General features: G+C 47.6%; 1 pseudogene; it reads left to right on the plus strand.

The window, feature by feature from the left end:
- Positions 1–9,877: 9,877 nt before the first annotated feature.
- On the plus strand, positions 9,878–11,429 carry LOC116080945 (annotated as a pseudogene).
- The last annotated feature ends 742 nt before the right edge of the window (positions 11,430–12,171 follow it).

Genomic DNA, 12,171 nt, shown 5'->3' on the forward strand with positions numbered 1-12,171 from the left:
AAAAAAAAAAAAAAAAAAAAAAAAAATGGCCAGAGTCAGAGAAACCTGCCTTCAAATTCTGGCTCTGACGCTTCCCAGGCTGGAACGCTGGCTTGGCACACCTAACATTCTCTCAGGTTCCCTTTTCACATAAAAAATAACAACAAAAGCAGGAACAAAATTTGAAATTCGGGAGCCGGAGGATGCAGTTCCATTGATGGAGTGGTTGCCTAGCAACCATGCAGCCTTGGGCTCTAATCCCAGCAGATAGGGTTTGGCTCACAGTTACAACTTAAACACACACAGGAGTTAGAGGCAGGAGGTTCAGCGATTCAAGGTCATCCTCAGCTGCATACAGAATTTGAGGCCAGCCTGGGTCACATGAGATCCTGAGTGAGGTGAGGGCCGGGTTTAACTGAGCCTAGTCTTTCTGTTGAGGTTCCCAGGGACGTCTTAGTCAGGGTTTCTATTGCTGCAACCAAACACCATGACCAAGAAGCAAGTTGGGGAGGAAAGGGTTTATTCGGCTTACACTTCCACACTGCTGTTCATCACCAAAGGAAGTCAGGACAGGAACTCACACAGGGCAGGAACCTGGAGGCAGGAGCTGATGCAGAGGTCTGAGAGTTGGGGCTTACTGGCTTGCTCAAGCCTGCTTTCTTATAGAACCCAGGACCACCAGTCCAAGGATGGCACCTCCTGCCCTCGCCCACTGATCACTGAGAAAATAAACGCCTTAGAACTGGATCTCATGGAGGCATTTCCCTAGCTGAGGCTCCTTCATCTCTGCTGACTCTAGCTTGTGTCAAGTTGACACACAAACCAGCCAGTCCAAGAGCTCTCCAGAACTTCCCCCCCTCCAAGTTAAATATAAAGTGTGTATATAAGTTCATTATAGAATAAGAACAAAAATGAAAAGCCATGTGCTGTAACCTCACAGAGCTGTCAGGCATCAGGTAAAAGACTCGTCTCAGTGGGCGCCATCCTGGCACGGAGACACCCTAATGTTGTAGTGTTTCCAAAATGAGGTAAAAGTGCCCATGGCTCACTAAAGTCGTTGGAGGTCTGTTTGATGTTCCTAGTGCTGGGGCTCGAACTTAGTGACCCCTCCACCTTTAAATAGAAACTCAAGAAGATACAGAGCAAAGAGGGATCCCAATGAGTAGAGGTGGGAAGAAAGTGGGGGCCTGAGCGTCCCCAAAGAGTACAGCTTCTGTAGGGGAGTGTATCTGTCAACGATGGGTGTCCTGCCTCAGTTGACAGTGGATGCAGAAGCCTGTGGAGTCGCTGTCCCTGGGACTTGGGAGAGCCCTCCCTCCCTAAGTCTGCATCACATAGCCTGGCCTCACTGAGCCAGCTGCCCTCTGGCCTTTTCTCTTTGTTTGCCGACTTGGCCAGCTTTCTCCTCTAGAAACAACAAAAAAAAAAAGGTGTTCAGTTCTGAGTGGGGCTGGACTGCAGCTCCCAACCCCCAACCTTGCCCTTCCCGAGTGGGTTACATTAAGACTAGGCCCCTTCTTGCTTCTCAAAGGCCTCTTCCCATACTGAAAAAAATTTTTTAAGTTGGCACCCCTTTTTTTCTAACAATTTGGCCCCCACCTCTGTTGCCAATACCCCCCACCTGCCACCCCTAGACACTTCGCTTGTCTAGGCCTGAGACAGCTCCTCTCCCCATTGTCTGACCAGGATTTGGAAGCTGTGGTTTCCATAGCAACCCCTGGGCATTTAATTAAGGGAGGAGGCCTTCATCTCTCCTAGGCTGGGCAATTCCAAATCTCAGCCGGAAAAGGATACCCTGAGGGGGCGAGGGAAGAGTGCTGTCCTCTAGAACAGCACCGTTCAGGCCTCTCCCCAGATCCCACTGTGGTTTTCCTGGCCCACTCCCAACCGCCTGCCGCCCAACTGGGAGACCTCTCAAACCGACTTTCAAAGCCTTGTCCCAGGTCACGAGGGGTCACAGGCTGGCTGGAAGACCCCTGATAGAAGGAGATACTGTTGCTTGTTTCCTCTATGGGGTAAGATACAGGTGGGCAATAATTCAACATGTCATTCTATACAGGGCCCTTAAGTAATGGGTTTAGGGGAACCCAATGCTACCGGTTCAGACCTTAGGCACTTTTTTTAAAAAACAAACAAACAAACAAAAAAAAAACAAACCTCTCTGAGCCTCTGTGTCAACAGTAAAATGGAGATTATATTTCTTCACCAGACCTTTGATGACCCTGTGGTCAGGGGTTGTGACAGTAATGTCCATTATTGCTGTAACACTTGGCTAAATGAAGGGCCGCACAGGGGATCCGCCCCCACTGCCCCGAGGTGTCAGGTTGGCAGTGGATGGCCACCTCCCCCACCTTCTTGTTCCTCCTCTGCCCTGCCCAGACTGCTGGAAAGGGCTCCTGATGGGAAACCTCACTCATCACAGAGTGGAATTTCCAGGCTCAGGTCACTGAGTTCCTGAAATTCCTGAATTCCCGGCTCATTTCTCAGTCATTGCTGGGGCGGCTTCTCTCCACTTCTGGTCAGGTTGGCTCAAGTGAGTGCGTATGTGTTTCCTTTTCTTATATTTTTAGACTTTGGAAAGAATAAACAGAGCTCACACAGTAGCACCCTCCTGATTCCCACTTCTCAGGCGTGGGTGTTGGGCATTTCTTCCCCTGACCAGTCCCCACCCCACATTCCTCTGTTTATACCGGTGTGCTGGCACAGGCCTGCTGTAGTCCCAAGACATAGGAGGTGGAAGCAGGCAGGGCAGAAGTTTAAGGTCACCCTCAGGCTAGCACAGGACTCCTGAGAACCTGCCCCAAACAACAAAACCAGAAAAGAAAGAAAAACTAAATTAAATTCCTGGAGAGATGGCTCAGTGGTTAGGAACACTGTTGCTCTTGCAGAGGACCTGAGTTTAGTTCCCAGCAGCCACATGACTGCTCACAACAGTCTGTAACTCCAGTTCCAGGGACCCAACACCCTCTTCTGACCTCCACAAGTGATAGGCAGGCAGTTGGTGCATGTGACACAAATAGGCAAAATACTCAAATGCATAAAATAAATCTTAAAAAAAAAAAAAAAAACAGCCGGGCAATGGTGGTGCACGTCTTTAATCCCAGCACTTGGGAGGCAGAGGCAAGTGGATTTCTGAGTTCGAGGCCAGCCTGGTCTACAGAGTGAGTTCCAGGACATCCAGGGCTACACAGAGAAACCCTGTCTTGAAAAGCCAAAAAGAAGAAGGAGGAGGAGGAGGAGGAAGAGGAGGAAGAGGAAGAAGAGGAAGAGGAGGAGGAGGAGGAGAAGGAGGAGGAGAAGGAGAAAGAGAAGGAGAAGGAGGAGAAGGAGAAGGAGAAGGAGGAGAAGGAGAAGGAGAAGGAGAAGGAGAAGGAGGAGAAGGAGAAGGAGAAGAAGAAGAAGAAGAAGAAGAAGAAGAAGAAGAAGAAGAAGAAGAAGAAGAAGAAGAAGAAGAAGAAGAGAAGGAGGAGGAATAGTAGAGCTGTTAGGCTGGAGAGATGGCTCAGTACTTTAGAGAGAAATGGAGTTCAATTCCCAGAACCCACATGGTAGCTCGTAACCACTCATAACTCTAGATCCAGAGGATCCAATGCCCTCTTCTATCGTTCATGGGTTCCAGGCATGCACAAGGTTCATAGACATTCACATAAGCAAAATACTCATGCATATAAAATAAAATAAAAAGAATAACAGAGTTGGGAAGAAGAGTGCTCAGTGGATAAAGAGCCTGCAACCACAGCAGTTGAGTTTGATTCCCAGAAATCATGTGACCTAGTCAGGATCACTATTGCTGCAAAGAGACACCATGACCAAAGCAACTCGGGGAGGAAAGGGTTTATTAGGCTTATACTTCCACATCACTGTTCATTATCAAAGACAGTCAGAACAGGAACTCAAGCAATGCAGGAACCTAGAGGCAAGAGCTGATACAGAGGCCATGGAGGGTGTTGCTTACTGGTTTGCTTCACATGACTTGCTCAGCCTGCTTTCTTTCTTGTTTTGTTTTGTTTTTGTTGTTGTTGTTGTTGTTGTTGTTTTCAAGACAAGGTTTCTCTGTGTAGCCTTGGCTGTCCTGGAACTCGCTCTGTAGACCAGGCTGGCCCTGAACTCAGAAATCTGCCTGCCTTTGCCTCCCAAGTGCTGGGATTAAAGGTGTGTGCCACCACTGCCCAGCCCTTCAGTCTGCTTTCTTATAGAACCCAGGACCACCAGCCCAGGGATGGCACCACCCACAATGGACTGGGTCCTCTCTCAACAATCTCTAATCATGAAGATGCCCTATGGGCCTGCCTGCAGCCCAGTCTTATGAGGCACTTTCTCAACTGAGGCTCCCTCCTCTCCCGTGACTCCAGCTTGTGTCAAGCCAACAGAAAACTAGACAACACATCATTTAAAACTACTTTTTCTTTCTTTCTTTTTTTTCTTTTTTTCTTTTTTGAGACAGGGTTTCTCTGTGTAGCCCTGGCTGTCCTGGAACTCACTCTGTAGACCAGGCTGGCCTCGAACTCAGAAATCTGCCTGCCTCCGCCTCCCAAGTACTGGGATTAAAGGCGTGTGCTACCACTGCCCGGCTCTTTTAAAACTGTTATGCACATGTACCTGCACATTCTTGTCCACTCACATGTGCACACACACATAGATCACAGAGTTGGACTCGAACCCTGGATTGGAGGCCAGTGCACAAAACAAAGAGAAACAAAGTTGGGGCTCTCAGCAGCCATCTTCTGTCCTCTCCTTCAGGAGATAGGACTGGGTTGAAGAGGCTGAGGTTGGCCACCAGAACAATGTCCCTGTTCTAAATGCAACCCTGGCTGCAAAAATCCAGAGTATAGCGTGGTGGCAGCACACACCTTTGATCCCAGCAAAGCCAGCGACAGGTGGATCTCTGCCAGGTCGAGGACAGCCTGGTCTACAGAGTGAGTTCCAGGACAGCCAGGGCTACCCAGAGAAACCCTGTCTCGAAGTACAAAACAAAAAGCAAACAAAACAATCCAGAGTTTCGTTGAGGAAGTAGGGGAGCCCCCACTGGCTTCCCCAAGGGCACAGTTTAGCCAGACTTGGCCCTCAGCCCGCTCAAAGCAGAGCCTTCCATTCCTAAACTGAACTTAGCTCAGAGTCCTGAGGAAAGGGAGCCAACAGGAGAGCTTGGGTTGGCTCCAGATTCCAGGTTCCCAGGAAGGCTTCCTGGAGTCCTACAGGGAAAAACGGGATAATCCCGTTCCTGTCTTTCTCATCAGAGCCTTAAAAAAAACAAAACAACTCCAGGAGAGAATGAACAATTTATCTAAGGCCACTGCCCAGTTAGTGGCGGTGAGAGGGACCGGATCCCAAGCAGACAGGGCTGGCGTGGGTTCTCGGCCTGCTTCTTTTCGGAGGAGAAGTGTCATAGACAGGCTTTGAATGTAATCTGGCTATCTCGCAAGTGAGGTCTGTCATTGTGCTCTGTAGTCAATTCTAATCCCCCCCACACCCCCAGAGAACCGAGAAGTGGTGGACAACACAGGCAGAGCATGCAGACCCAGAAAGTTCACCAGTGCGGTTGTCTTCTTCATTGTGCCTGGTGGGACTCCAGTCAGACAGTCCACTGCTTGTTCTCTGCCCTTCCCCAGGATCTGCTGCACAGGATTGTGGGTAACTAGCCTGAACCTCTCCCCCCCCACCCCCACTATGCGGACCCTAGGAGTCTAGAGTCCATGCTGTGGTGTCCAGACTGACCGTGTCGTTGGCGGGGTTCCGGGCACTGTCCCTGCTTGCACAGGGCAGATGCTGAGGCCCCAGGAGGGTAGACTCTAGTGAGCCTCACTCTTCACGCTACCAAATCCCCAAGCTCCAAGCACTGTTCTAGACACAATACTGAGAGGTCCCTGTCCCTGTGGAGTTCACCATATAATGAGAGTAGAAAGACAATCCATAGGATGGGAGAGATGGCTCAGCTGGCAACAGCGTTTGCTGCTGAGCCCGAGGGCCCGATTCTGATATTTACAACCGACTTAATGGAAGGACAGAACTGACTCTGGGAAGTTGTCCTCAGACCATGAGATGAGCACGGAGGCATGTATGTGCCCTTACACATACATACATGCATACATGCATGCATACACACATGCATACATACATACATACATACATACATACATGCATATATACATACATACATACATACATGGTAACAACAGAAAATATGTAAACAAAAATGTAAACCAGAAAATAATGGTGACAGAGGCCATGTTGAGTACGTGGAAGAGATGAAGCAGAGGGCCCTCTTAGTCTGGGCAGGTGATACTCAAGTGAGAGCTGTGGGGACACTCCTGGCAGAAGGAGCAGCCAGGTGTGTGTATCTCATGTGACAGAGTACACTGGCCTGAGAAATTTATTTAGTGTATCCTGACAGGATTTTTAAATTTAAATTTAATTATTTGAATTGATGTTTTACATATCCTGACAACTTTTCAAAATTTAACTTTGTGTGTACTGTGTATGTGCCTCGTGTCCATAGAGACCAGAAGGGTACCCTGGAGTTACAGATGGCTATGAGCTGCCAAGTGGGTGCTGGGAATTTAATATGGGTCCTCTGCAAAAGCAACAGGTGCTCTTAGCTGCTGAGCAATCTCTTGGCCCCCAACTTTCTTTTTTTAATCAGAGTGCATTGCACTGTGTGTTCCAAGGCACTTTAGAAGACAGATGCATATGTCTACATGTATACATCTGTGTTTTACCTGGTGTCAAGTGTGCTTTGGGTTGCAATCTAACATGTATTCATGGGCTAGGTTGGTAGCTATATTGATAAAGTGCTTGCTTGCAAGTGTGAGAACTTGAGTTTGACCCTCCAGGAGGCTCATGTTAGCCAAATGCAGATCCCTAGGACTCTGACTGGGCAGCCTGGCCTTCTGTAGATCCCTGGGATTCTCTGGCCGGGCAGCCTGGCCTTCCTGTAGATCCCTGGGATTCTCTGGCCGGGCAGCCTGGCCTTCCTGTAGATCCCTGGGATTCTCTGGCAGGGCAGCCTGGCCTTCTGGGTAAGACTCAGACCAATGTGAGACTGCCTAAAAAACAAGGTAGAAAGTGACTAAGGAGTGAGAGCTCAGACCATCTTCTAGCACACACATACAAACACACACGCATAGGAGTGCACAAACGCACCTGACAAAGAATACAAACATACACAACTTCTGCACAACTTCTCTGTATTAGCCAGAGTTCTCTAGAAGGACAGAACTTATAGAATGAACACATATATAATTATATATTAACCTATATTATATAATATACATTACACACAACACATATTAATATACATTAATACATATACATGTCACATATAATATATATCATGTATAGTGTATATATAATATATAATATATATGATGGGTTTTTTTAGATGGCTTACAGATTGTGGTCCAGGTGGTCCAGTTCAAGGATCCAGTCAGTCACTGATCAGTCCATTAGGCTGGATGTCTCAGCTGGTCTTTTTTTTTTTTTTTTTGGTTTTTCCAGACAGGGTTTCTCTGTGTAGCCTTGACTGTCTTGGAACTCACTCTGTAGACCAGGCTGGCCTCGAACTCAGAAATCCACCTGCCTCTGCCTCTGCCTCTGCCTCTGCCTCTGGAGTGCTGGGATTAAAGGCGTGCGCCACCACTGCCCGGCCTATTTTTGTCTTCTGCTGTGTCTATCTTCACACACAGTCAGTTGAGTACTGCAACACTTTGCTTGCCTTCCATTGAACATAAGCCACTATCAGGCAGCAGATTATGGGGCTTCCAAAGCAGCGTGAAATGTTTTTAATTTCATGGTATAGTCTTCCTGGGGGACAACCTACATATTTGTTATGGTCTTAAAAGATCTCCTAGCCGGGCATGGTGGCTCACGCCTTTAATCCCAGTACTTGGGAGGCAGAGGCAGGCAAATTTCTGAGTTTGAGGCCAGCCTGGTCTACAGAGTGAGTTCCAGGATAGCCAGGGCTACACAGAGAAACCCTGTCTCAAAAAACAAACAAACAAAACCAAAAAACCACCACCAACAACAAAAGGTTTCCAGCCTCTGAAGAGACTGCTCACCATCTAAGCACACTGGCTGCTCTCGAATGGGAGCGAGGTTGGATACCCAGCACTCACATGACAGTTCACCACCATCTATCTGTAACTCCGATGCCCTTGTTATCTGAGGCACAGGCGTGGTGCACAAACATACATGAAGACCACGCATATACATAAAAATCAGTTTTTAAAAAAGAGGACATTTCCCCTTCAAAGAATCATCATGCAGTCTATAAATATTTGTTCTGATTGTATCTGTGATAGTTGTATACTCAATAAACATTCACTGAATGAATGAGTAAGTTTCCCCGTCAGGATGTTTTTTCAATGGGGGAAAAACCAGCAAGAGTCAAAAGAAAAAAAAAAAATCTCAAGAGAAGACTGTGGGAAATGAAGTGTTGATTACTTCGGCCACCTATCCTGTGACCTTAAGCTCAGCGGGGCCCACCGCTTAAGACCTACACTTCAGTGGCTCCCAACCCTCGCCAGCACCCATCCTGTCCTGAAATTCACCTACTGCGCCTTTGCAGCCTGCCAGCTGAAAAGAACCTGACTCCAGGGGAGCAAGGCCAGGACGCCTGGCACGGCTTCCGCGAGGGAGACACTGCCCCCTGTCGGCCGCTCAGCTCGCTCGGCCGGGGAAGAGCCAGGCAGTTCCAGCGCGCACCGCGGGATGCCAGGCAGAGGGGGCGTGGACGGGGCGGACCCCCCAAGGAACAGGCTTCCCGCCAGCCACCCGGCTTAAGTCTGGAGAGGTTGTGCTTGCTTCCCTGGGTTCGAGTCCGCCAGGTTAGCGGGGCAGGGGCGAGGCGGCTGCGGAGGAGCTGCTGGAGCTCCAGGGAGGTCCGGTCTCTCAGACTAGGCTTCCTCCAGGGCCCTGCTGCGACACCTTTCGATTCTGAGACAATTCTCTCCAGTGCCAACACTTAGCGAGCGGTGTACCAGCCTACCCATCACCATGGAAACAGGAGCCTCTGCATCCATCCTAGGGCAGATTCACGAAGCTATGGGAAGAATCTGGATTTGGGAAAGAGATTAAAAAAAAAAAAACGTGGAGGGAAGGTCATTAAGATTGCCTGCCGTGGAGCTTGTGCCTTGTGAAGGTGTTGAGAAGACGTTAATGTGTTATAAGGATGCCCTGCCCCTTTCTTCGGAAATGGGAAAAGGCATTAATGCGTCTTCTTAGACCATCCAAACTGACCACCTTCTCCTCGCATAACCTCTAAGAATCGCTTTCCTCATCTGTTAAATAAAAATAATAGCAGCACTTACTTCACAGGGCTGCTGTAAGATAGGCAATGAACACATAACACTTAAGTCAGTGCTTAGCACATACTGAATGCCCAGAGATGTGGTTACTGGACATGTTTCTGCACACTTATTATTTAGATATTTTATTCTTCCTGCTTCTAAATCGCTAGTCCCTTGATAATAATGCCTTTTGGGCTATGGCAGTTGGTGGCAAACAACTGTAATTCCAGCACTTGGGAGGTGGAGGCGGGAGGATCAGGGTGTTTAAGGCTAGCCTCAGCTACATAATGTGTTCAAAGCCAACCTGAACATGAAACCTCCATCGAAGAAGAAGAAAAAGGAGGAGGAGGAGGAGAGGAAGGAAGGAAAGAGAAAGAGAGAAGGGGGAAGGGAGAGATGGAAAATCATAAAATTTCCTTTTTGGTCTCTTCTCTGTCTTGTCTCTCTCTGTGTCTCTGCCTCTGTGCCTCTGTCTGTCTCTCTTTGTCTCTGCATCTGTCTCTGTCTGTGTGTGTGTGTCTGTGTGTGTCTGTATGTGAGTGTGTGTCTGTGTGTGTCTATGTATGTGTGTCTCTGTGTGTGTATGTGTGTATGTGTGTGTGTGTTGCACAAGCATGAGTATGTGGATCAGATTGCACAATCATTCCCAGAAATAGAGGCCAGGACACACACTGGTGTCCTCTTCCCTGTTCTGTTCGTCTTGCCTTAGGACAGGATTTCTCAGGACCTGGAAGTTCACCTGGACTAACTGGCCCGCAAGATCTTGAAATCTACTTGGCTGGGCCCACAAAGCTGGGGTTACAGATACAACACAACCATGACAGGCTTCTTAATTGTGTGTGCTGGATTCAAACTCTGGTCCTCGTGCCTGCAGGGCAGGGGTCTTACCACTGAGCCATCTCCCTGGACCTTTTGTTTGCTTTTCATCATGGCTATTGCTTGGATTCCCAAATTCTGGCCGTGCGCACCCCCACACCTTAGGCTGCCACCCTGTTTCTCTGAAGAATACACTCTCCATGCAGAGCAGCCTGCGGTTTGCTGCGGAGTCTAGCCCAGGTCTCCCTTTCCCCTTTGTCTCCATTACCTTCCTCCTTCCAGGAGCTGTGGGCTTTAATAGCTTGCCTGCCCTGGGGCTTTTCTATCAAAATCTAATGAAATGGTCCTCAAGTTTAGGAAGGAAAGAGAAAAGGAGACGTCACAGTCAGAACCTCATTTTGGTGGCATTAACTCCTTGGTGAAAGTGTCTACATGAAGTCAACCCTTAAGTGTGGGCTCCTGAACTTCATCAAAGTGGAAGCAAAATCCTTTAACTGAATCTGCAAACAAAAACGCGTTGACAAGCTGGAACTGGCAGCCCAGGACAGGCATTTTGGCTACTATGAGGCTAACACAAGAAGATCAAAAGTTCTGGCTCCCGCTCTCACGCCATTGCAGTACATTGAGCTCCATAGAGACAGCGCCAGGGCAAGTGAGAGCCGGACGGGCACTGGGCAACTCTGTGCCTCACTGAGGAAAATCAACTAAACACGGGCAAAGGAAATCCTAAGAAGCCTAGAGGCAAAATGTCCTCATATGCATTATTTGTGCAAACTTGCCGAGAGGAGCACAAGAAGAAGCACCCGGATGCTTCTGTCAGCTTCTCAGAGTTCTCCAAGAAGTGCTCAGAGAGGTGGAAGACCATGTCTGCTAAAGAAAAGGGGAAATTTGAAGATATGGCAAAGGCTGACAAGGCTCGTTATGAAAGAGAAATGAAAACCTACATCCCCCCCAAAGGGGAGACCTAAAAGAAGTTCAAGGACCCCAATGTACCCAAGAGGCCTCCTTCGGCCTTCTGCTTGTTCTGTTCTGAGTACCGCCCCAAAATCAAAGGCAAGCATCCTGGCTTATCCTTTGGTGATGTGGCAAAGACTAGGAGAGATGTGGAACAACACTGCAGCTGATGACAAGCAGCCCTACGAGAAGAAGGCTGCCAAGCTGAAGGAGAAGTACGAGAAGGATATTGCTGCCTATAGAGCTAAAGGAAAACCTGATACAGCAAAAAAGGGGGTGGTCAAGGATGAGAAGAGCAAGGAAAAGAAGGAAGAGGAAGATAAGGAGGAGGAGGATGAAGAGAATGAGGAAGAGGAGGAGGAAAACGAAGATGAAGAAGATGATGATAATGAATAAGTTGGTTCTAGCACAGTTTTTTTCTTGTCTATAAAGCATTTAACCCCCCTGTACCCAACTCACTCCTTTTAAAGAAAAAAATTGAAATGTAAGGCTGTGTAAGATTTGTTTTTAAACTGTACAGTGTCTTTTTTTGTATAGTTAACACACTACCGAATGTGTCTTAGATAGCCCTGTCTTGGTGGTATTTTCAATAGCCACTAACCTTGCCTGATCCAGTCTGGGGGTGTAAATTGGCATGGAAATTTAAAGCAGGTTCTTGTTGGTTCACAGCACAAATTAGTTATATACGGGGACAGTAGTTTGGTTTTTGTTTTCTTTTTTTTTTCCTTTTGGTTTTATTTTTGTTTTTTGTTTTTTTATCTTCAGTTGTCTCTGATGCATCTTATACGAAGGTAATTGTTGTTCTGTTAACTGAATACCACTCTGTAATTGCAAAAAAAGAAAAAAGAAAAAAATTGCAGCTGTTTTGTTGACATTCTGAATGCTTCTAAGTAAATACAATTTTTTTTATTAAAAAGAAGAAGAAGAAGAAGAAGAAGAAGAAGAAGAAGAAGAAGAAGAAGAAGATCAAAAAAGTTCAAGGCCTGCCTGAGCTGCAGAGGAAATAAATTCAAGGCCAATCTGGGCAAATCTGTAAGGATTTATCTTTAAAAAGAAAGAAAAAGAAAGAAAGAGAAGGAAGGAGGAAGAAGAGAGGAAGAGGAGGAAGGGGAGGAAGAGGAGGAAGAGGAGGAGGGGG

Source organism: Mastomys coucha, unplaced genomic scaffold (genome assembly GCF_008632895.1).
Source record: "Mastomys coucha isolate ucsf_1 unplaced genomic scaffold, UCSF_Mcou_1 pScaffold11, whole genome shotgun sequence".
NCBI lineage: Eukaryota > Metazoa > Chordata > Mammalia > Rodentia > Muridae > Mastomys > Mastomys coucha.